Source organism: Protopterus annectens, chromosome 8.part0, assembly GCF_019279795.1.
Source record: "Protopterus annectens isolate FY-2018-M chromosome 8.part0, PAN1.0, whole genome shotgun sequence".
Lineage (NCBI taxonomy): Eukaryota > Metazoa > Chordata > Ceratodontiformes > Protopteridae > Protopterus > Protopterus annectens.
The window spans coordinates 618228080-618252543 of NC_056741.1; the positions used below are offsets into that span (position 1 = coordinate 618228080).

At 45.8% G+C, this 24464-nt stretch overlaps 1 protein-coding gene and 1 long non-coding RNA gene across 2 annotated transcripts in view; one reads left to right on the forward strand and one right to left on the reverse strand.

Moving 5' to 3' along the window:
• The window catches only part of SRPK3 (SRSF protein kinase 3), a 2415720-nt gene that overhangs the window by 394505 nt on the left and 1996751 nt on the right, over positions 1-24464 (reverse strand). The window lies entirely within an intron of this gene.
• Positions 17913-24464, forward strand: part of LOC122808952 — a 185971-nt gene continuing 179419 nt past the window's right edge. The window contains exon 1 of the long non-coding RNA XR_006365845.1: positions 17913-17969. This is a non-coding gene — a long non-coding RNA (uncharacterized LOC122808952). The remainder of the gene's footprint in view (positions 17970-24464) is intronic.

Sequence of the window (24464 nt, forward strand, 5' to 3'; positions counted from 1 at the left end):
GGGATTTATACCTAGTTTAGTGAGTTTAACTATAATTCCAGAATGGGGGATGGTGTTAAGCCTTGGCGAGGTCAAGATAGGCTGTGTGAACCACCTTACCCTCGTCTATAGCTTTGGCGACCTGCCTCAAAGAAGTCGATCATGTTCAGGAGGCATGATCTGCCTTTCACAAACCTGAACTGGGTGGGGTCCAGAGTTTGGAGGTTACCAATGTCTTTGAGTTCTATGATGATACATTCCATGGCCTTACAGACATGGCTAATAGGGCGATAGTTCCCAGGATCAGTGGTGGCTCCCCCTTTGTGGAGTGGGATAACTGTTGCTGTGCACCATTCAGTGGGCACAAAGTCTAATGTGAGACTATGATTGAACATAGTGCTTAGGTGGGGAACCAGTTCGTTCTGACGTCCATGTAAAACGCTGCCTGGGATGTTGTCCTGTCCCATGGATGCTGTGTTTTTTGGCTTTAGAGAGTGCAGCTTTTACCTGCGTAGTTGTGATTACAGGGAGTCTGCATTCTTCCTGTATAGTTATGGGCCCTTTAGGGGGTGAGGGGGGGGGGTAGAGTTAGCACTGAACCTATCTGCCAGGACATCGGCAATATCAGTTGGTTCTGTAATTTTCATTCTGTTGTGCTGTAACTCAGAGCAGATCTGGGTGTTGCCATTGAGATTCTTGACCTAGCTATAGAATGCTTTGTGGTCCCTAGAATCAGTGGTGATTTTGTTTTCATAGCTAGCTTTGGAGGATCTTGTCAGGGATCTCAGCTTCTTACTGAGGCTGACCAGGGAACTCCTCCATTCATGGGGTTTTACTCTCTTTTGCAACATTTCTTCCTTCTGTTGTAGAGTTTGTTTATGGCAGGGGACCACCAGATTGGATTCCTTTTTTTGGAGGATAGCGTCTTGGTTCTGTTTGGGATAGCACAATCCATGCACTCGTGTAAGTGCTTATAGAGTGCATCTGTGTAGGATTCAGCAGTCTTAACTGTATTGTCCATCTCCATGGGTGTCATGAAGTTCACCACTTCTATCTTAAGAAGCATGAAGTTGGCTTTGGAGAAATATTTTACCTGATTTCCTTAATGGGGGGTGGGGGTGGGATGTGGATATCTAGTGTGATTAATTTATGGTTGGATCTGACCGAGGAGTTGACTTCAGGTGTGGAACACTGGTCACTCATGTTGGTAATGACCAAGTCTAGGATATTGTTGCCCCTGGTGGGGGGTGTGGATAAGTTTATCCAGGGCATTGGAATTTATGAATTCCAGAAAGTGAGTGAAGGAGTTGGTACATGAGTAGTTTTCCCAGTTAATGGTGGGGTAGTTGAAATTGCCCATTATTAGGGTGTTTGGCTGAACCCTAATATTTTCCAGTATATCAAGAAAAGAGGAGTGGGACTCTTGGAGCATGGTGGAGGATCTGTAGCAAGCTACAATTTGGATTTCAGTTTTGCCCAGAGTTAGTTGCACTTGGATAACCTTGGATGCATTATGCTGAGCAACTAGCCTGGAGGTGTGGATATCCTTAATGAATATGGACACACCTCCACCTTTGGTGTTCCAGTCCATGTTAGGTGGCCGAAAAGTGTGGTATGTGTTATAGCCTGGTTATGCAAGGGGTGCTCTCTGGAGCCTTGAACCAGGTCTCGATCACTGCACAGATATCGATGTTCTCCATTTTAAGGAGTGCCTCGAGGGAGTGCATTTTGAGATTTAGACTTCTAGCATTGAGAAGCATTACCCTCAGGTTTTGCTTGCCTGTTCCTGTTACGGTGGTGAATTTGTCATTTGAACCTTACCTAAAAAAGGCACTATAGGGGGTGACAGGTGCAGGCCATCTGTGGCAAAGCATTGCGGTCTGTTGACAATGTCATCCCAGGCAGACATTTTCCTCGATCCCCTGAGTCCCTTATGACTAGTGTGTTGGGTACGTTGTTTTGCTTTATGGGCTGTAGTGGAGTAGTACACTGAGTCTGTGGGCTGTGTCGTTTGGGTTGTGTTGGAGGTGGAGGTTGCTTGCGTTTCTGTAGCCTTGTAAACTGTATCTCCTCTGTTGTGAAATCCTTTGTTGTTCCATATGTATTGTTTTTCACTTGTAGTGAAAGCAACCTTGTTATAAAAATCTTTATGCAGGGAAATATCCCAGAACCTGTGTTTAATTTTTTGAGATTGGAAAAAATGCATATTCTGGGTTTTGCATATTAAAAAATATTACCAGGGTGGTCACGTGACTGTTTTGGGAATCCACTTATTGAACTGTGCATACTCAGTAGTATGCATTTAGCACCTATCAGCATTCTTGGCAAGATGTCCTTCAAGGATGCATCTGCAGTCATAACATATGGGTTGTCCTGCCTCAGGCAGCCCTTCGGTCGGCCAGATTCCAAAGTCTGGGTCTGGCCTCGGCTGATGTCGCACTTTCCCCGACGTCAGAGCGTCTGGGGTATAAAAGCATCAGCCGACGCCATCTTCCTTGGTCTTTCTTGCCGCGCGGTGCCCGAAGCAGAAGCAGTTTGCAAGTGCTGGTCGGCCAGCTCCTTTGATTCAGCTACCGAAGACTTCGAAAAAGCTAAGTACCCCGTTGGGGACTCCTTCTTGCCTCAGCCGATGTCAGATAAAGTAAATAATTGTTTAACTTGTAGGAAACAAATACCTCATAAGGATTTCCACTCTTACTGTCTCCCTTGCTTAGGCCCAGACCACGACGTCTCAGCCTGCTCTGCCTGTGCTTCCTTCAACCGACGAACGCTTAGGCGTCGGTCGGAGTTTGCAGAGGAATACTTTGGGGCTAACTTTGCGTATATAATGCCGTCGGATACTCCGACTTCTCATGTAGTTAAAAAACGGAAGGACAAGGACTGACCCTCGTGGCCCGCGGTTTCGGCTGAAACCTCGGTCCGGCCTACTGCGAGTGTCGCGGCTGAAACAGAGTCCTCTGTGCTTCCTGTTACCGAATCCTTACAACCGACTACCTCGGCCTCAGAGGCTCCGGCCGAGTCGGTTATCGAACTACCTACGGAAACCGGTGTCCAGGACATGTCCGACACCATTCCTTTAGACAAGTTCACCCCTGCATGTGGTGCAGCCAGACCCCCTGCATCCATGTCCATTAAGGCCTTCTCTAGGGCTAAAGCTGCCAAACTTGCCAAAGCTTTGCCTCCCAAGTCTACCACTCAGAGGCCTTCCACCAGCACTCAAATTCTCAGCCTAGCAGAGGACCTTATCTCCTTAATTAGAGGTTCTCAACCTCACCCGGACAGGGGCTCTCTTCCACCTCCAGACAAAAGGCCCAGGGTTGAGTCCTCTGACCCCCACTCTTCAGATGAGTCTACGGATGAATCTGTGTTGTCAGAGCACCAGTAGGAGGCTTATTCGGCCTACGAGGATTCTGATGCTGAAGAATCCATTCCTTCGGCCTCCCCTCCTGAAGAGTTTTCTTTTGGTGAGAGACTGCATTCTATGAGAGAGCATTTCCTATGGCAGGGCCAGGAATTTTCTGATTCCAGAAAAAGATTAAGGACCTTTTTACATTTACCTCAGCATGGGCCTTTGGCTATACCTCCTGTTTTGAATGTTATTGATGATGTGTACTCTGATGCTAGTACAGCCCCTGATTCTCTCCCTCCGGCTCCTGCCAAACCTGATGGGTACTACAGGGTTCCGGATTCTCATTTTCACCTGTACAAGGCCCACACTGCAGACCCAGAAACCATTTCACAGGGCCCTAAAGGGGTTGCAGCTGCCACTGCTAAAAATCCTTTACCTTCTGAAAGGGAATCTAGAGCTTTAGAGCGATGGGGAAAGAAAGTTTATACTTCTGCAACTCTTTCTATGAGGGCATTAAATTGTCAATTCCATATGATTCAGTACCAAGAGTATTTGTTAGATGAATTGTATAAGAAACTTTCCTCCTCTGAGCCCCTTGACCGAAAATCTCTTCAGGATCTGGTACATAACTCACAGCAGGTTAGCAACCATTTTCTGCAATGTGGCTATGATGCACTGGAAGCTTCATGTAGGTCAGCAATGACAGGGGCAGTTATACGAAGGCATGCCTGGTTGAAGGAACAATCTCTACCGGACCATGTTAAAGCTAAGCTCCTGGATGCTCCAATGGAAAAACAAAAATTATTTGGTTCCACGGCCCAGGAGGTCTTAAAGAAGTTTGAAGAAAAGGCAAAATCTGTGCAAACAGTCAAGGACTTTCTGCAGGTACAACCACCGAGATTCAGCAGAAATTGGCCTACTAAGAATTGGTCCTTTCCAGACTCAGACAGATCACAAAGAGGAAGGAACAGGTGTACCGGAGGTAGGGGGCAAGCTAGAGGCCACTACAAAGGCAGTCAGTGGCAGCCACCCAACCAGAGAGGTGGTGCAGGTACAGCAACAACAACTGCTACACCAGGGCAAACACAATGACTTAATTTTGACTCCGCCGACCAGGGCTCAATTAGAAGCACCATTGGGCAGTAAGCTTTCTTTATTTTCAGAAAATTGGTATTACATTTCCAGGGACTCATGGACGCTACAAATAATAGACAAAGGATACAGGTTCCATTTCCACACATTGCCAAAAAGACAAGGAATGCCAGACCTGCCACCAAATCAGAGGGCCGAGGCTTTGAAGCAAATCACCAAATTACTACAAATGAAAGCCATAGAGAAGGTTCCTCACTCAGAACAAGGCCAAGGTTTTTATTCAAGGCTATTCCTTGTTCCAAGAAAAGAAAATCAATGGAGGCCTATTCTCGATCTGTCCGCACTGAACACTTACCTCATTGTGCCGAAATTCAAGATGCTGACCCTACAGCAGCTTCTTCCCATGCTGGGCAAGGAGTCTTGGCTGGTGACTCTAGATCTCAAGGAGGCATACCTGCATGTCCCCATTCGACAAAGTTGCAGAAGACACCTCAGATTTCTTGCAGGATCAGAGCATTATCAATTCTCAGCATTGCCCTTTGGCTTATCTACTGCGCCCAGAGTGTTCACGAAATGCCTGGCATCAGTAATTGCACACTGCAGACTTCAGGGGATTCAAATCTGCCGATATCTGGACGACTGCCTGATACAAGCGGACAGCAAGACAAAATTGTTAAAGGACTTGGGACTATGCCATCCAGCTACTACAGGCCTTGGGATACACAGTCAACATCCAAAAATCAAGACTTGTGCCATCCCAAAGGATAACATTTTCGGGTGCAGATCTGGATACAGCCACCCAAATGGCTTTTCTCACAGAAGAAAAACAGAAACAACTTCCAGATTACTTCAAGAATCTGACAAGACAAACTCCGCTAACTGCAAGGAAAATCCTGCAGGCCCTGGGTTTCATGGCATCCTGCATAATACTGATCCCACAAGCCAGGCTACATATGAGAAGATTGCAGTGGGGTATGGACTCAGCACAGTCACAGCTTAGAAACTCTGATTCCAATCATACCTTGCCTTCAGAAGGAATTCCTGTGGTGGGCTCTAGCCTGCCAGACAAACAGAGGGTTGCCCTTCGTCAAACCAAAAGCAAATCAAACAATCACCACGGACGCTTCAGACCGAGGTTGGGGAGCACACATGGAGGACAAATGTATCCAAGGGCTATGGTCTCAAGGGCAGCTGCGAATGCACATAAACCAAAAGGAAATGCTGGCAGTCATACATGCAATCGAGGCTTTCAAACCTTTCCTTCAACAAGGCCACCTGGTAATAAGGACAGACAACACCACAGTCATGTGGTACATAAACAAGCAAGGAGGCACGCATTCCTACCCTCTATGCAGACTGGCTATGAATTTATGGGATCTTTGTTTGAAACTCAATATACAACTACAGGCCCAGTTCGTGCCAGGGAAAGACAATACTCTGGCAAACAGCTTAAGCAGAACTACCATGGATGCACATGAATGGATGCTGCACCCAGACATCTTTTTACTCATAACACAGACATGGAGAAGGCCCGAGATAGATCTATTCGCCTCACCCCACAACCATCAACTGAAAATTTTTTGCACAAGGACATACCATCCACAAGCATGGAAGGTAGACTCTCTTTCATTCAGCTGGAAAGCCCAAAAAGTCTATGCTTTCCCACCAATCCCATTAATGTCCAAGGTTTTACTGAAGATCAGGGCAGAACAGCCAAAAGTGATTCTGATAGCTCCAGACTGGCCAAGGCAGCATTGGTACCCACTGTTGAAGAGCTTATCACAGACGAAACCGTGGCCTCTCCCATTATGGCCTCTTCTTCTGACGCAGAACAATTACAAGATCCTGCATCCCAACCTAAAGACCTTGCAGCTAACTGCCTGGAGAATATCATGACTCCTTCCAAGGACAGCTTATCTCAGAGGGTAAAGGACATTATTATGGAAGCTCGCCGCCCTTCCACAAGGAAGGCATACTCAGCAAAATGGAAAAGATGTTCTTCATCTCACATTGCTGCAGTCCTTACATATGGGTAGTCCACTGTCCTCGGTCGGCCCGAATACCAAAGTATTAGGCTGACGTCGGTCATGGCGCTTAAAACTGACATCAGGACGTCAGGGTACAAAAGCGCATGACCGACGTCATATCCTCAGTCTTTTTTGCCGCATGGTCCGATGCAGAAGCAGCGTTGCAAGTGCCGTTCGGCGTTCTGAAATTTTTCGAGTTCGGAGTTTCAGACCGAATCCAAGTTGGCTAAGTACCCCGTTGGGGAATATTTTGTTTTTTTCTTGCCTCAGTGTATTACCGGATGTCAGAAAAAGTGAATAACTGTATTTCTTGTGGGAAGCAGATACCGCATAGGGATTATCATTCTTTGTGCATTCCTTGTTTGGGGCCTGAGCACGACGTTGTCGGGTGTCGCTTTTGTGCTAGGTTCAATAAGCGCACTATTAGCGAAGGTTAGATTGTGCTAGGCTGGTCTTTGGGAAGCGGTGCAATTATAATATGCCGCCGGACTCTCCGGCCGCTTCTAAGAAGCGCAAAGACAAAACAGTTAAACCCAGGCAAGATGAGTCGTCCGTTCCGGACGCCGGTTCTTTAGAGGCTTCAGTGGAACCGGTGGTTCCGACGGAGACTTCTCTGGAGTCTCAGGGGGAGACTTTGATTTTGCAGGATGTGGCCTCTCAAGAGGCAGGTCAGGCTGAAGGGGCTTCTCAGGTTACTGTACTCCCCTCCCTTCCTAGGGTGGTTAGGCCCTCTCCTTCTGTGTCCAAGGCTTCTCCCAGAGGCAGGCCAGGTTTATCTTCTGTTGGTGTCACTCCTAGTTCAGCAGGGTCTATGCCTAAGAAGCACATGCTTAAAATGGCAGAAGATTTGATTACTCTGATTAGAGGTTCTTTGCCCCCTCCTGATAAGAGGCCTAGGGTGGAGCCAGAGTTGGGAAGTTTTGAGCAGGCTTCGGATGTTTCAGAGTCTTCGGCTGAAGACTTGCAGGAGTACTCTCCTTATTCTGATTCTGATGCAGATGATTCCACTCCTTCTGCTTCTCCTCCAGAGGATTTTTCTTTTTCAGAGACACTTCATTCTATGAGGGAACATTTTAAGTGGGAAGGTCAGGACTTCTCTGATTCTCGGAAAAGGCTTAGGGAATTTTTGCTTTTACCCCAACATAGGCCCTTGGCTATACCCCTTGTTCTGGATGTTGTGGAAGATGTGTTTTCAGAGGCTTCACTTAATCCTGATTCTCTGCCTCCTGCGCCTGTTAAACCGGATAGGTATTACAGGGTGCCTGAGGCTCATAAATATCTTTATAAGAGTCCTAGGGCGGACCCAGAAACTATTAGTCAGGGACCTAAGGGTGTCAAGGCCTCTGATGTAAAAAAATCTGGTTCATCTAGATAAAAAGGCCAGAGCTTTGGATAGATGGGGAAAGAAGGTCTATACATCTTCTACCTTAGCTATGAGGGCTTTGAATTGCCAGTTTCATATGTTGAAATATCAAAACTTTCTTCTTTCTCAATTGAAGTCTAAGGTGGATGCTCTGGCGGAAGGCATTGAGTGTAAAGTATTACAAGATTTGGTACATGTCTCTGAACAGGTGGGTAAGCATTCATTACAATGTGGTTTTGATGCTGTGCAGGCCTCGTCTAGGGTGGCTGCCACTGGTTCAGTTCTTCGCAGGCACGCCTGGCTGAAGGATCAGAATTTATCTGACCATGTTAAGACAAGGATTTTGGATGCTCCTTTGCAATCTGATGTGTTGTTTGGTTCACCTGTGGAGTCAGTCTTGAAGAAAATGGAAGACAAGGCTAAGTCTATGCAGGCTGTTAAAGATTTTTTGCAAGTTCAGCCTCCGAAGTTTAGTAGGAATTGGCCTGCTAAGGGGTGGACGTATCCTTCTTATGATTCTCAGTCTAGGGGTAGATCTAGACGTGGTAGGGACAGAGCTCAGAGTTCTTATTGACCTAGAACAGGGAGTTCACCTGCACAATCTTCGGGTGAGGGCAGGGGCCAGTCCTTTCGTAAACAGGCCCAATGACCCACTTTTTCAGCTGCCAGATCCTTCTTGCCTGGCAGCACCTTTGGGAGGAAGGTTGGCACTCTTCAAGGAAAATTGGAATTTGATTACCCAGGACAAATGGGTATTGGATATCATACACCAAGGTTACAAGTTTTATTTCCATACCTTGCCTCCTTTCAAAGGCATGCCAGACGTTCCTCCTCAGCAAAGACTAGAGGCTCACAAACAAATTTCTCTACTACTTCAAATAGGGGCCATACAACCTGTCCCTCGGCCAGAAGTGGGCCTAGGATTTTATTCTCGCCTGTTTCTAGTACCAAAGAAAGGGAACACGTGGAGACCAATTTTGGATTTATCTATCCTCAACACATATCTGGACATTCCCAAGTTCAAAATGTTGACGTTACAACAGCTTTTACCTCTGCTGGGCAAAGATCACTGGATGGTGACTCTGGATCTCAAGGAGGCTTACCTTCATGTTCCTATCAGGCTCCGTTGCAGGAAGTATCTGCGTTTTCGGGCTGGGACTTTACATTATCAGTTCTCTGCATTGCCCTTTGGCTTATCTACTGTGCCCAGAGTGTTCACGAAGGTTCTGGCTCCAGTGGTAGCTTTCTTCAGGCTAAGAGGAATACAAATCTATCCTTATTTGGACGATTGCCTGATTCTGGCCCAAGGAAAGGATGAACTTCTTCATCATTTACAGTATGTGATGGCAGTGTTAAGATGCCTGGGGTATTCTGTGAACGAAATAAAGTCCAGTCTAGTACCCTCTCAGGACATGTGCTTTCTGGGTGTGAGACTGAATACAGCATCCCAGATGGCCTTTTTGACCCCGGACAAACAAAAGAATCTTTCTCTTTACTTCCACCAATTGTCTCGTCAGTCCAGGCTGACTGCAAGGACAGTCCTTCAAGCCTTGGGGTTCATGGCATCTTGTATTCTGGTACTTCCCAATGCCAAACTGCATATGAGGAAGCTACAATGGTATCTCAAAAATGTATGGACGCAGCACTGCCAAGATTTGGACACTGTCATTCAGATAATACCTTGCATTCAAAAGGAATTTTTGTGGTGGGCTCAGGAATGTCACCTAAACAAGGGACTCTCTGTGACCCGACTAGAGGCGAGTCAGATTTTAACGACAGATGCCTCAGACAAAGCTTGGGGAGCTCATCTAAATGGAAAATGGGTACAAGACACGTGGCCTGCCAGACTTCAACATTTACATATCAACTTGAAGGAGATGTTAGCAGTCCAATTTGCATTGATAGCTTTCAAGGATTTACTTCCTCCAGGGCAGGTGTTGATTCAAACAGACAACACAACTGTCATGTGGTACATCAACAAGCAAGGGGACGATTCATATCCTCTATGCAGACAAGCAATGATTTTGTGGGAGACTGCTCTCAGTTTACAGCTAAATCTTCAGGCAAGGTTTCTGCCAGGAGCACAGAACTCCTTAGCAGATGTGTTGAGCAGACAAGTTATGGATCCCCACGAGTGGAAATTGGATCCTCATGTATTTCAGAAATTGACAGTGATATGGGGAACTCCAGACATAGATCTGTTCGCTTCTCCACTAAATTACCAGCTGCCAAAGTTTTGCACAAAAAGGTTTCATCCCACAGCTTGGAAAGTGGATGCTCTCTCATTCAATTGGAGCAATCTTCACGTGTATGCCTTTCCACCTCTGCCTCTCCTCCCAAAGGTACTCCTGAAGGTCAGACAGGACAAGCCAAACATGATTTTAATAGCTCCAGATTGGCCTCGACAGCACTGGTACCCATTACTGAGAAGTCTGGTACGGGAGCCTCCATGGCCTTTGCCTTCGATTCCTCACCTGCTATCTCAGGAGAACAGTCATCTTCTCAATGTCAAACTTCACTCTCTACATCTAACAGCCTGGCATATTCTGTTTTAAACCCTGGAGGGTCTCAGCTTCCACAACAAGTTTTGAATGTTATTTTGGAGGCCAGAAGACCTAGTACAAGGAAAGTTTACGCAGATAAATGGAGGAGATTTTTATTTTGGAGTACAGCAAAGGACTTTGATGTTTCTAAACCTAATTTAAGTGTTGCTCTTCAATACCTTACTGAGTTATTGGACAAAGGTTTGTCCTTCTCCTCTATAAAGGTTCATGCTGCAGCGATTTCTGCTCACTATGACTGTGACCCACCATTATTTTTTCATCCTTGGTTTAAGCAATTCTTTAGAGGGGCAAAGAATATAAGACCCCCACGGAGAGCTCCTACTCCTGCTTGGGATCTCAATTTTGTGTTGGAGAAACTCACTCTACAACCTTTTGAGCCTGCAGCAACTGCAGAGTTGAAATATTTATCATGGAAAACTGCTTTTTTGTTGGCCATTACCTCTGCGAGAAGGGTTTCTGAATTACAGGCCCTTATGGCGGTTGAGCCTTTCTTAATTTTCCACAAGGATAGGGTGTCTTTGCGTACTAACCCTTCTTTTATGCCTAAAGTGGTTTCTAGTGTGGCTTTAAACCAAACTATTCATTTGCCTACTTTTTATGCAAACCCCCAAAATAAAGGGGAGGATTTTGCACACTTTGGATATACACAGACAGTTACGATATTATTTGAGCAGAACTAAAGGGTTCAGGCAGTCTCAGCAGTTATTTGTTTCTTTTGCTTTGGGTTCTCAGGGCAAACCTGTTTCAAAACAAACTATTTCTAAGTGGATTGGTTTTGTATTGCTTTCTGTTATTCCCATCATGGTAAGGAGATTCCAGCTGGGATTAGGCCTCATTCCACTAGGGCTACTGCCACTTCTACAGCTTTTTAAGGGGTGGCTACTAAAGATATTTTGGAAGCAGCTACTTGGAGTTCAGTGCATACTTTCTCTAAGCATTACCACCTTCCACTTTACTCTAAATCTAGGGCTGGATTTGCCACTGCAATTTTACAGGGCATTTTGGCAGCCCCTAATGCTTTATAGTTTTGCCATCCTCCCTTACCTCTGCTTTGGGATTCTACCCATATGTAAGGACTGCAGCAATGTGAGATGAAGAACATAGTACAGTTTTGTACCTACCATAAATGTAGATGTTCGAAGATCCACATTGCTGCAGTCCAATTTACCCTCCCTCCTTCCCCTCTGTAGTGAGAGGTGGTGGTGTGGTTTGGGTTGTACATATTGTAAATATGGTTAGTGCAGGGGTGGTTGGCTATTTTTTGCTGTTTTTTGGCTTTGGCCTGTCTTGTTAGGGCCTTCTGACATCTGGGGCAAGAAAAGACTGAGGATATGACGTTGGTCATGCGCTTTTGTACCCTGACGTCCTGATGTCAGTTTTAAGCGCCGTGACCGACGTCAGCCTAATACTTTGGTATTCGGGCCGACCGAGGACAGCGGACTACCCATATGTAAGGACTGCAGCAATGTGGATCTTCGAACATCTACATTTATGGTAGGTACAAAACTGTACTATTTCTCAGTTGGAACACAACAAAAGGCCTTGATGTGACAGTGATGAGCATGTCACATATACTGGAATACTTAGCAGAATTGTTCCACAATGGCCTGTCTTATTCTTCCATTAAAATATATGCCTCAGCAATTTCAGCAGAATGCAATGAAAATCCTCCTATCATTTCGCATCCTCTCTTAAGACAATTTCTCAGAGGGATCAAGAACATCAATCCTCCAAGGAGACCACCTTTACCTACTTGGGACCTTAACTTTGTGCTCAGGCAGCCCGTCGGTCAGCCGGATTCCAAAGTCTGGGTCTGGGCTCGGCTGATGTCGCACCTTCCCTGACGTCAGAGCTTCTGGGGTATAAAGGCATCAGCCGACGCCATTTTCCTCAGTCTTTCTTGCCGCGCGGTGCCCGAAGCAGAAGCTGTTCGCAAGTGCCGGTCTGTCAGATCCAGAGATTTCAGCTACTGAAGACTTCTAAAAAAAGCTAAGTACCCCGTTGGGGACTCTTTCTTGCCTCAGCCGATGTCAGACAAAGTAAATAATTGTTTAACTTGTGGGAAACAAATACCTCATAAGGATTTCCATTCTTACTGCCTTCCTTGCTTAGGCCCAGACCACGACGTATCAGCTTGTTTAGCCTGTGCCTCCTTCAACCGACGGACTCTTAGACATCGGTCGGAGTTTGCAAAAGAGTTTTTTGGATCCGCTTTTGCATATAAAATGCCGTCGGAGACTCAGACTACACTTTTAGCCAAAAAACGCAAGGAAAAGGACCGACACTCGCGGCCCGCGGTTTCGGCTGAAACCACGGTTAGGCCTACCGCAAGTGTCTCTGTTTTGGCTGAAACAAGTTCTCGGTTCTTACTTCTGCCGAAATCATACCTCCGACAACCGAGGCCAGAGAGGCCCTGGCTGAGTCGGCTACAGAAATCCCTACCGAAGAAGCAAGCGCACAAGAATTGTCCGACACCATCCCATTGGACATTTCTACACCTGCACGTGGGGCAGCTAGGCCCCCTGCTTCTATGTCTATTAAGGCCTTCTCCAGGGCTAAAGCAGCTAAAATTTCAAAGGCTTTGCCTGCAAAATCTACCTCTCAGAGACCTTCCTCAAGTTCTCAGATTCTCAGCCTTGCTGAGGACCTTATATCTCTGATTAGGGGTTCCCATCCTCACACAGACAGGGCCTCTCAACCTCCTCCTGACAAAAGGCCTAGGACTGAACCCCCTAAACCTCTCTCCTCTGATTACTCCTCAGATGGATCTGATTTATCAGACCATCAGGAAGGACCATACTCACCTCATGAGGATTCAGATGCAGAAGACTCTATTCCTTCTGCCTCCCCTCCAGAAGAATTTTCCTTTGGGGAGACTTTACACTCAATGAGGGAACACTTTCAATGGCAGGGTCAGGATTTCTCTGATTTTAGAAAAAGACTAAGGATCTTTTTACACTTGCCACAGCATAGGCCTTTAGCCATACCCCCTGTGCTAACTGTAGTTGATGATGCATATAATGATGTCAGTTCTGCCCCTGATTCTCTTCCCCCGGCCCCTGCCAAGCCTGACAGATATTACAGGGTCCCGAATTCTCACTTTCACTTGTATAAAGCCCATGCTGCAGACCCAGAAACTATTTCTCAGGGCCCAAAAGGTGTTGCAGCTGCCACTGCCAAAAACCCCCTACCCTCTGAAAGAGAGTCAAGAGCATTAGAGAGATGGGGGAAAAAAGGTTTATACATCTGCTATTCTTTCTGCCAGGGCATTAAACTGTCAATTCCATATGATACAGTACCAGGAATATTTGTTAGATCAGCTGAATAAAAAGCTTTCTTCCCCTGAACCTTTAGACCGTAAGTCCCTTCAGGATTTGGTACACAACTCTCAGCAGGTCAGTAATCATTTCTTAAAATGTGGCTATGATGCACTGGAGGCTTCATTTAGATCAGCTATGACTGGAGCAGTAATTCGAAGGCATGCCTGGCTAAAAGAGCAATCCTTGCCAGACCATGTCAAGGCTAAACTCCTAGATGCTCCTATGGAGAAACAAAGTTTATTTGGCTCCAATGCACAGGAGATTCTAAAGAAAGTGGAAGAAAAAGCAAAATCTGTGCAAACAGTAAAGGATTTTCTGCAGGTCCAACCTCCGAGGTTCAGCAGAAACTGGCCTTCAAAGAATTGGTCCTTTCCATACACCTCCAGAGCACAGAGGGGCAGGAATAGACGCCCAAGAGGCAGAGGTCAATCAAAGGGTGCCTACAGGGGTCGTCAGTGGCAACCTGCCAACCATAGGAGTACTGCCACAGCTGCAACTACAACCACTTCCACAGGACAGACACAATGACTTGGCTCTGATTCCGCCTACCAGGGAACAATTGGAAGCACAATTGGGCGGAAAGTTGGCTTTATTCTCGAAAAATTGGCATTGCATTACAAAAGACAAATGGACACTGCAAACAATAGACAAAGGATACAGGTTTCACTTCCACACTTTACCAAAAAAGAGCGGAATGCCAAACCTTACACCAAACCAGAAGCCAGAGGCTCTAAGACAAATCAACAATTTACTTCAGATGAAAGCAATAGAAAGGGTACCATCTATGGAACAAGGCCAAGGATTTTACTCCAGACTATTCCTTGTACCAAGAAAAGAAACCCAGTGGAGGCCTATTCTCGACTTGTCCGCACTAAACACATATCTCATTGTGCCAAAATTCAAAATGCTGACCCTACAGCAACTTCTTCCCATGTTGGGCAAGGAGTCTTGGCTGGTGACTCTAGATCTCAAGGAGGCATACCTGCACGTCCCTATACGACCAGATTGCAGAAGACACCTCAGATTTCTTGCAGGATCAGAGCATTATCAATTCTCAGCATTGCCCTTTGGCTTGTCTACTGCGCCCAGAGTATTCACGAAATGCCTGGCATCAGTAATTGCACATTGCAGGCTTCAGGGAATTTAAATCTACCCATACCTGGACGACTGCCTAATACAAGCAGACAACAAGACAAAACTAATAAAGGATTTGGCCTATGTCATACACCTGTTACAGGCCTTGGGATACACAGTCAACATCCAGAAGTCCAGACTAGTGCCATCCCAAAGGATAACTTTTTTGGGTGCGGATCTGGACACAATAACTCAGATGGCTTTTCTCACAGAAGAAAAACAAAAGCAACTCCCAGTCTACTTCATGGCTTTGACAAGACAAACTCAGCTTACTGCAAGGAAAGTCCTGCAGGCCCTGGGTTACATGGCATCTTGCATAATCTTGATCCCGCATGCCAGGCTGCATATGAGGAAATTACAATGGTACCTAAGGAATGTATGGTCTCAACACAGGCACAGTCTAGAAACCATGATACCAATCATTCCATGCCTGAAAAAGGAATTCCTGTGGTGGGCTCAGGCCTGCCAGACCAACACAGGGTTGCCTTTCAACAAACCACAACCAAGGCAGACCATCACCACGGACGCCTCAGACCTAGGATGGGGAGCACACATGGAAGACAAGTGTATCCAACGCCTATGGTCTCAAGACCAGCTGAATTTGCACATAAACCTAAAGGAGATGCTGGCAGTGAAGCATGCAATTGAGGCATTCAAATCATTCCTCCAGCAAGGACATATGCTGATAAGGACGGACAATACCACAGTCATGTGGTACATAAACAAACAGGGAGGCACGCATTCCTACCCTCTATGCCGGATGGCAATGGATCTGTGGAACCTAGGCCTGAATCTCAACATCCAACTGCAGGCCACATTCATACCAGGAAAAGAGAATTCACTAGCAGACAGCTTAAGCAGAACTACCACGGATGCTCACGAATGGATGCTGCATCCAGACGTCTTCAAAATCATAACAAACAAATGGGGAATGCCAGAGATAGACCTGTTCGCCTCCCCACTCAACCACCAACTGAACAAATTCTGCTCAAGAGTATACCACCCACAAGCCTGGAGGGTGGACTCCCTCTCTTTCAGCTGGAAGGCCCTAACAGTGTATGCTTTCCACCTCTCCCATTGATGTACAAAGTTCTACTGAAGATCAGGGAGGAACAGCCAAAGGTGATTCTGATAGCTCCAGACTGGCCAAGGCAGCATTGGTATCCGCTACTGAGAAGCATGTCTCGGACGAACTCATGGCCGTTACCCCTATGGCCTTTACTTCTAACGCAGAACAACTGCAAGACCCTGCAAACAAACTTGAAAACACTGCAGCTAACTGCCTGGAAAATTGCTTAAAACAAAACCAAACTGTTTTATTCCAGAGGGTCAAGGACATTATCCTGGAGGCTCGCAGACCCTCCACAAGAAAAACATACTCAGCTAAATGGAAAAGATTCCTCATTTGGAGTGCATCAAAGGGTACAAATGCCACACTGGCAAACCTAATACACATTCTAGAATACTTAGCAGAACTGTTCCACAATGGCCTGTCCTATTCTTCCATTAAGATTCATGCTTCAGCAATTTCAGCAGAGTACAATATGGATCCTCCTATCTTCTCTCACCCTCTCCTCAGACAATTTTTAAGAGGGATCAAAAATGTAAAACCTCCAAGGAAACCTCCTCTGCCTACATGGGATCTCAATTTTGTGCTGGAAAAATTAACACTACCCCCTTTTGAACCAGCAGCATCAGCAGACTTACAGTTCTTATCTTGGAAAACTGCTTTCCTTCTAGCAATCACTTCAGCAAGAAGAGTATCCGAGTTACAGGCACTAATGGCAGTGCAGCCTTTCCTTATTTTTCACCAGGACAGAGTGTCTCTGAGAACCAATCCTACTTTCATGCCAAAGGTGGTATCCAGGGTATCCTTGAACCAAGCTATTCACTTGCCTACGTTCTTCCCTAACCCACAGAACAGGGGGGGAAAACTATTGCACACCTTGGATGTACACAGACAACTACGCTAGTATCTGGACAGAACTAAAACCAGCAGAAAAACTGACCAACTTTTTGTAGCATATGCAACTGGAGTGCAAGGAAAAGCAATTTCCAAACAGACAATTTCAAAATGGATAGGAAATTGCATTCGATTCTGCTACTCTTTTCATGGAAAGACAACTCCTGAAAATATCAGACCTCACTCCACAAGAGCCACAGCCACCACTACAGCTTTCCTACGAGGGGTGGCTACAAAGGACATTTTAGAAGCTGCTACTTGGAGCTCCGTGCATACATTTGCCAAGCATTACAATCTACTTTTATACTCCAGATCCCGAGCAGGCTTTGCAACTGCAGTTTTACAGGGGATCTTAACTACACCATCATTATCTTAGTACCTCCTCCCCCAGTTTGGCTATGGTATTCTACCCATATGTTATGACTGCAGATGCATCCTTGAAGGACATAGTACAGTTTTGTACCTACCATAAATGTAGATGTCCGATAGGTATGCATCTGCAGTCAGGATTACCCACCCTCCTTCCCCTCTGTGGTATTCCTAGGGTGCTTACCCCTCTTTCAGCTAGCTGGGGGAATCTATTATGGTGTATTTGTTTGTATGTATATATGTATATATATATATATATATATATGGTTTGGTACTGTTTGGAATTTTCAACATTTATCCAAATTTAGCCTTCCTAGAGGGCACCTGGCATCTGGGGCAAGAAACACTGAGGAAAATGGCGTCGACTGATGCCTTTATACCCCAGAAGCTCTGACGTCGGGGAAAGTGCGACATCAGCCGAGGCCAGACCCAGACTTTGGAATCCGGCCGACCGAGGGGCTGCCTGAGGCAGGACAACCCATATGTTATGACTGCAGATGCATACCTATCGGACATCTACATTTATGGTAGGTACAAAACTGTACTTTTTTTGTTTCTCAAACATGTGGCTCTGATAAGGTCAGAATATGTGATGTATGTTATCTTCTTATGATGGACAATTGATTTTTCGGCTCGGTAGTTTTGTTTACATTGTTCAAATCAAACTTTGAAAATTGAAACATAATTTTAGTGCTGCTATTTTATCCATTTAGATTTGACTTTTTGAATGTTTTTAATAACTGATCATTTTTCTTTTTCAGCTGTTCAGCTCCAGTACAATTGCCCAGAAAGGTGTTACATCCTATGTGGTATGTAAAGCAATACAAGTTGTGGCTTTTGGTTTATAAATTCTAGTTTCTTGTTGGAATAATCCATGGATAGTACTAGGAGGTGTGGGTTCTGGAAGTGGTGTAATAACACTTTGTTTTAAACAGGAACACGTCACTGGTTTCAGATGCATACAGTGTTGCCAGTATTTTTTTTTTTTTTGCAAACTTGATAATCTGGTTGTTCCATAGACAGTGAAAAATGGAAAGCATTGTGAAAGATAACTCTCCCAGTGAGAGAGTTGGGATGTTGTGCTGATGTGTTTCTCCACTTATTTTATCCATTTTTTGACAGTTATAGATTGCATACTCTTGGCTGGTATTTTTTTTATAGGTTTATTTTGCCGTTTGAATCGTGCAGCTCCTCCCCTTAGTCCCTGTTTTTAAGAATCTGTGATGTTTGAACTGTAACTTATGTATTTTTTTTTTTTTAGCAGTTTTCATTTTAGTTACCTTAAACTGTGATCCTCTGGATGTATGAGAAGTGAGCTCACTGGGCAGGTGGACTTCTTGCAAGTCCAGTGATAAGTGTCTAAAAATGAGGTTTAGGTTTGGGGGAAACTTTTAAAAGGCCAAGTGTTTAACTTCTGTCCATTTTAAAATTTAGATGTTCTGTAGTCCTATCTCGCCTTCATTCTTACATATGGGTTCGGAGCCAATCCTCGGCTACAACTCAGCCTATTACAAAGCTCAAAGTCTTCTAGTTGGCTCGTGGCTAGGTAGGTATTCCCATAGTGCACCAGTACAATCCTCAGATCTCGTTTGCTGCGTCTACGATTTCAGCTGTGCTTCTTGTTGGATGTGGCTAAGTTTAAGAATTTTTCTATTACTGTTTTATTGTTTAACATTAGCGATTTATATGGCTCTAGATAGAGTTTAGTAGCGTTAGAGTAGTTTTCAGACTTGTTGCAGTGTTTTTCTTGACTTTAAATTAATTGTTGAGAACTGGTTGGCCGTTTGGCCTTGTTCTCATTTGGTATCCTGTGTGCCAGTCCTTATCTATTAACACTCGCTTTTGTGCTTATTTTGTTATTTTCTGTGTGCAGTGTTCCTTATTGTTATAGTTTGTAATTTAAGTAGTTATTTACTTAGATATTTAGTGTTTCCGGTTAACGGGCGCATCTGTGCTTAATTAGCCATTTTCCGTGTGCAGTGTTTCTTGGTATTAGAGAGTTTGGAATTTAAATACTTATTTACTTAGATATTTAGCGATTCAGCTTGCGTGCAGAGTCTTTTAATAGTTCCAACCCTTTTGTTTCTACGACTTACTGTTTTGAGCATAGATTAAATCTGAGACAGTTTGGACATTTAGATATTTCGAATTTGTGTGTGTGCAGTCTAGTTGATAGTCTACTGACCTAGTCTTATACTGTCTACCTTGGTCCGTTTAAGTTAGTAAGACCTAGTTCTCGGTATTTTCTCTCTTCCCAGGGCTAGGCCCGTTTAAGTTAGAGGACCCTAGTCCTTGTTGTGTTTGTGTGTTTCTGCTTCACCAGTTATCAAAAGAGGCAAAAGACTATAAACCCGCGGGTTTTAAAAAAATGTGTAAAGTGCTCCCAGAAAATGTCCGTTACGGATGGCCATAGTAATTGTGTTCATTGCCTCGGAGCCGCCTCGGAGCCATCCATTTTCAGGAAACCCGTTTGTTTTGCCATTCCTTCAGCTCTAGAGTTCTCCAGGAGTGGAAGAACAAGCTAATTTTGAAAGGTCTTCTCAAGCCTTCCTTCAAGGAAGACTTGGCCAGTTCTTTTTCTTCCTCAAAATCTCATTCCTTGAAAAAAGAGAAGATGAAGCCTACCAAGAGGTATTCCCCGGCGTCGTCCGGTGCTTCGAAACACCTCCTAAACTTCCTAAGCTGGATAAGACTTCTACCTCCTCTGCTCCACTGGCCTCGGAGCCAATAGAGGTCATTGATACTGAGACTTCAGTTCCGGCCCCATGCTTTTCAGAGCAGACTGCTGAGAGATTACATTGGAGCCAGTCCAGAGATCCCTTGCCAGTCTCCCCAACTTTAAGGTCTCCAATCTTGCAGAGGTCCAGATCACCCACACTGTCTTCCAGATCTTCCAGGAGCCTATCAGAGGAAGATGTGGAGAGAGTAGTGCTGAGACTCCTGAAGTCAGCTGCCTTGCCAAAAATGCTGTTGGCTCCGACCCTGTTGGTCCTGGAGCCACCTGAGTTCATTCTTCCTATTGTGGTTCCTCCTCTGAGCTGTGCTGGGCTGTCTGAGCCAGAGTGTTCGGTGCCACTGGTTGTGGAACCCTTGGTTCCAGCTCCCCTCGAGGCTCTCTCTGAGCCAAGTTCTGCTCTGACACCTTTGGTGCCGTCTGTGGTGTCTAGAAGCCGAAGTTCACAGGTCAGCCCCAACAGGGACACTTGGAACTGAACCTCTTCTGTTCTGAGTCTCCCTCTCTGTGCGTCGGCTAGGGTAAGCTCTGATTCTATGTCTCTCTCGGAGCCCATGGCTCTGGAGCAGATAACTGCCTCTGTCTCCTCAGAGCAGAGGAGGTCTTCGGAGCCAGGGAGGTCTGCCTTTGAGATGATGCGGGGTGTGCTGCGCCGCTCATCAGCTCCTCTCAAGGGTACCGACACTCTTCCACCTCGGGCACCGACCTCCGCCTCAGCACCTGCTTTCTCTTGACAGCAGAGGCCCCCAGTCTTCTGAGACCTCCTCTGAATATCCTTCTGAGGAGACCCCACGGAAGAGGACATGCAACAGGAAGCATGTAGACTCCCAGGATGAGTCCCTTACCTACGACACTGACCTCGAGGAGTCAGAAGGTTCCTCCAAGTTGTCCTCTGATGATGTGCCCTTTGTAGACATCTTGGAGATCCTTAAGCAGAGGGGTGGCTGGCCCACTGTTAACCCTTCTGATGAGGAGTCGGTGACTTTGAAGTCTTTTGGGTCTCCACCTTTTGATCAACTTTTAGACCTTGTTAGTCGGAAGGTGTGGGAGACTCCTGATGCCATGGAACCAGTTCCCAGGAGACGCAATAAATTTCTCTCTGCTCCCAAAGAGAAGGAATTCTTATCCAAGGGTGTGCCTGTCGATGCCATGGTGGTGGCGGCGGCCACTAAGAAGGAGCTAGCGGAGACTTCTTCATCTTTCCATCCGCCGAACAAGGAGTCTCTAACGATGGATAGATACGGGAAGCGTATCTTTTCGTCAGTGGCATTCACATTCAGATTGCTGAACTGTCTAACACATTTTGAGGCTTCAGAGAGATCTCCTTAAGGAGCTGGGAGATGCTCTACAAGGTACATCTACTGAAGGAGTCCCTGATGAGGTGTTTGCTCAGTTGTCCACCTTGAATTCCATTGTTAACTCCTCCATAAGGCTGATTTCTTTTGCAGCCGACAGAGAGAGCAGGGCAGCAGGTTCAGGAGTTTCCCTTAGGAGACACTCCTGGATGTGCTTGTGTAATTTTGCAGAGCCATTCAAGTCTACCTTTACCAACGCCCCCTTTGATGGTTCTTCGCTGTTTGGACCCAAGGTAAACGACTCACTCACCAGGTGCGAGCAAGAAGGGAAAACGCTGTCTGCCGTGGGAGTACATTTTACCATCCCCTCTAGACCATACCCCAAGGGTCAGAGAGGTGGCAAGATGTGGTTCAAGAAATCCCAGAGATTTGTGGGATGCACAGGGTGACTCCTCCTTTAGATGCAGAGGAGGTGGAGCAAATGGTAGACATCGCCCTAGAGGCAGGGGCGGCCCGCAAAACCAAGGAGGCCGTGATTCATTTTGAGGCTGTCCCTATCAGTGCTCCTGATGTGGGGCCCAGCTGTGCTTCTCTGGAGCCAGTCGGGGGTCGCATTTCTTTGTACCCAGAAGCCTGGCTAAGCATCACTCAAGACAAATGGGTACAAAGAATTATCACCAGAGGTTATTCCATACCCTTTTCTCTTCCACCTCACATTCCCAAGAGGATCCCAGATGTTCCACCCAATCAGAGGGATCAAGCAACTGTAGAAGTGAAAAAGTTGCTCGCAAACAGAGTCATCCAAACTGTCCCCTCAGACCAGGTAGCATTTGGAACTTACTCCAGATTCTTTTAGTGCCAAAACGTACAGGGGACTGGAGTTCTATCTTGGACCTCAACAAACTAAATGAATCAATAAAGAAGGACAAGTTCCAGATGGTGACACTGCAGTCTGTACTCCCTCTGTTAAGGAAAGGCACTTGGTTGTGCTCAATAGACCTCCAAGATGCGTACTACCATATAAAAATGGACAGTGTGTCGAGGAGCCACTTGCGCTTCCGACTGGGAGCCAGTCACTACCAGTTTCGTGCTCTGCCCTTTGATCTCACCACAGCCCCCCAGGGTGTTCACCAAATGTATGGCAGTAGTGACAGCTCACCTGAGATGTCTAGGATTCTAAGTGTTTCTGTACCTGGACGACTGGCTCCTGACCACCTCGAACAGGCATCTACTCCTTCAAACCAGAGATTCCACTATCCAACTTTGTGCCCGGTTGGGATTACTATAAACTGGGAAAAGTCTGCCTTATCGCCCTCTCAGTTTGTGACATTTATAGGTGCAGAAATAGACACAGTCGCCATGTTAGCTTGTCTTCCTGCAGAAAGAGCACAGAACCTCATACAACAAGTTCTTCGTCTACTTCCCCTTCAAGAAGTCAAGGTAAAGACAGTGCTGAAACTCTTAGGGACCATGGCCTCCACCATAATGCTAGTCCCTCTTGCCAGATTACATATGCAAATTCTTCAGTGGCTTCTATCATCCCAGTGGTTCTTTCAACAACTGCCTCCATCCCACCACATCATCTTAACAGTCTTGCAAAAAGGACCTCCGTTGGTGGATCCAACTAACGACAGGCACTCCATTCCTTCTTTGCCAACCCATTACTACTGTGACCATGGATGCCTCACAGATAGGGTGGGGGGCATTTTCTAGGTAGGACTGTCCAAGGCACATGGCAAGATCATGAGGCTCACCTGCATATCAGTGTCCTCAAGATGAGGGCGGTGCTTCTAGCCTTGTAAGCACTTCACAACCTTCTTTCTCTTGGGACGATAGCAATCCAATCAGACAACATGTCTGTGGTATGGTATCTCAACAAGCAAGGTGGTACCAGATCTTACCCCCTTTGTCAGGAGGCGATTTGTGTTTGGAAGTGGGTGATAGCTTCCCAGTGCTTTCTAGTGGCAATGCATGTCCCAGGGACAACCACCGTGATAGCTGACAAACTCAGCCAGGCAATCTTGATGAGTGGTCTCTGAAGCAGGAAATAGTAGAACAGATCTTCCACAAATGGGGACGGCCTTGCTGCGATCTTTTCGCCAGTCTAATCAACTCCAAATGCAGCAGCTACTTTTCTCTGGGGAGTCACCGAGAGACGCACTTGTTCAATATTGGCATCTGAGTCTCCTTTATGCCTTCCCCCCTTTCCTGTCCTATCCAAGGTGATTCAGAAAGCAAAACTGTTGGGAAGCAAATTGATCCTCATCACTCCTTGCTGTCCTCCTCAGATTTGGTTCCACTTTCTCGGGCCACATCTACTAGACAATCCATGGACTCTGGACCCAGTGCCAGATCTCTTCACACACGTCAGGCTCACTTCACCCAAGCCTCCACACCCTCAACTTGACAGCATGGCTGCTCCAATTCCATCCCTAGTCCGGCTTCATGATTTGTCACCTGCTGTGACCCACATTCTCACATCAACCCTCCACTAGAAAGTTATACGCTAGCAAATGGAGAAGGTTTCTATCTGGGCTGAAGAAAGGAATGTTGACCCTTACACCGCATCCATTCTGGTGGTTTTAGAATTTTTGTATGAATTTTTCCACTAGGGATCATCTGCTTCCATAATTAGAGTTCAGTTGGCAGCGATGTCTAATTTTCATTTGGGTCAACATGAGTCTAACCTGATGTCACACAGATTGTGTAAAACTTTCCTTAAAGGTGGTACTTTGCTGAGACCTTTTCAGGAACTGGTAGCTTCCTGGGATCTAAACTTAGTCCTGTCCAAAATAACTTCTCCACCCTTTGAACCTGCTCATTAGTCCCCACTGAAGTTTCTGTCTTGGAAGACTTTGTTTCTAGTAGCCATCACATCTGCTAGACTAGTATCAGAGTTACAAGCATGGTCTATCAAGCCCTCTTATTTGATTTTCCACAAAGATGGTCTCTCTTCACACAAATCCATCTTTTATCCCTAAAGTGTGCTCTCATAATAACTTGAACCAAACTATAGAGCTACTGGTGTTTTTCCCTAACCATTCCAACGCAGCAGAATACAGATTTCATCAGTTGGATGTTCACAGACAATTACGGTTCTATCTTCACAAGACTAAGGAACTCAGGAAGTCAGACCAATTGTTCATATCATTCTCTGACTCCAGATTGGGTCTCCCATTCTCCAAAGTGACCCTTTCAAATTGGATTTCGAGCTGCATTTCCTTCATTTATTCTTCCAATGGAAAGCCTTTACCATTCAAGATTAAGGCTCATTC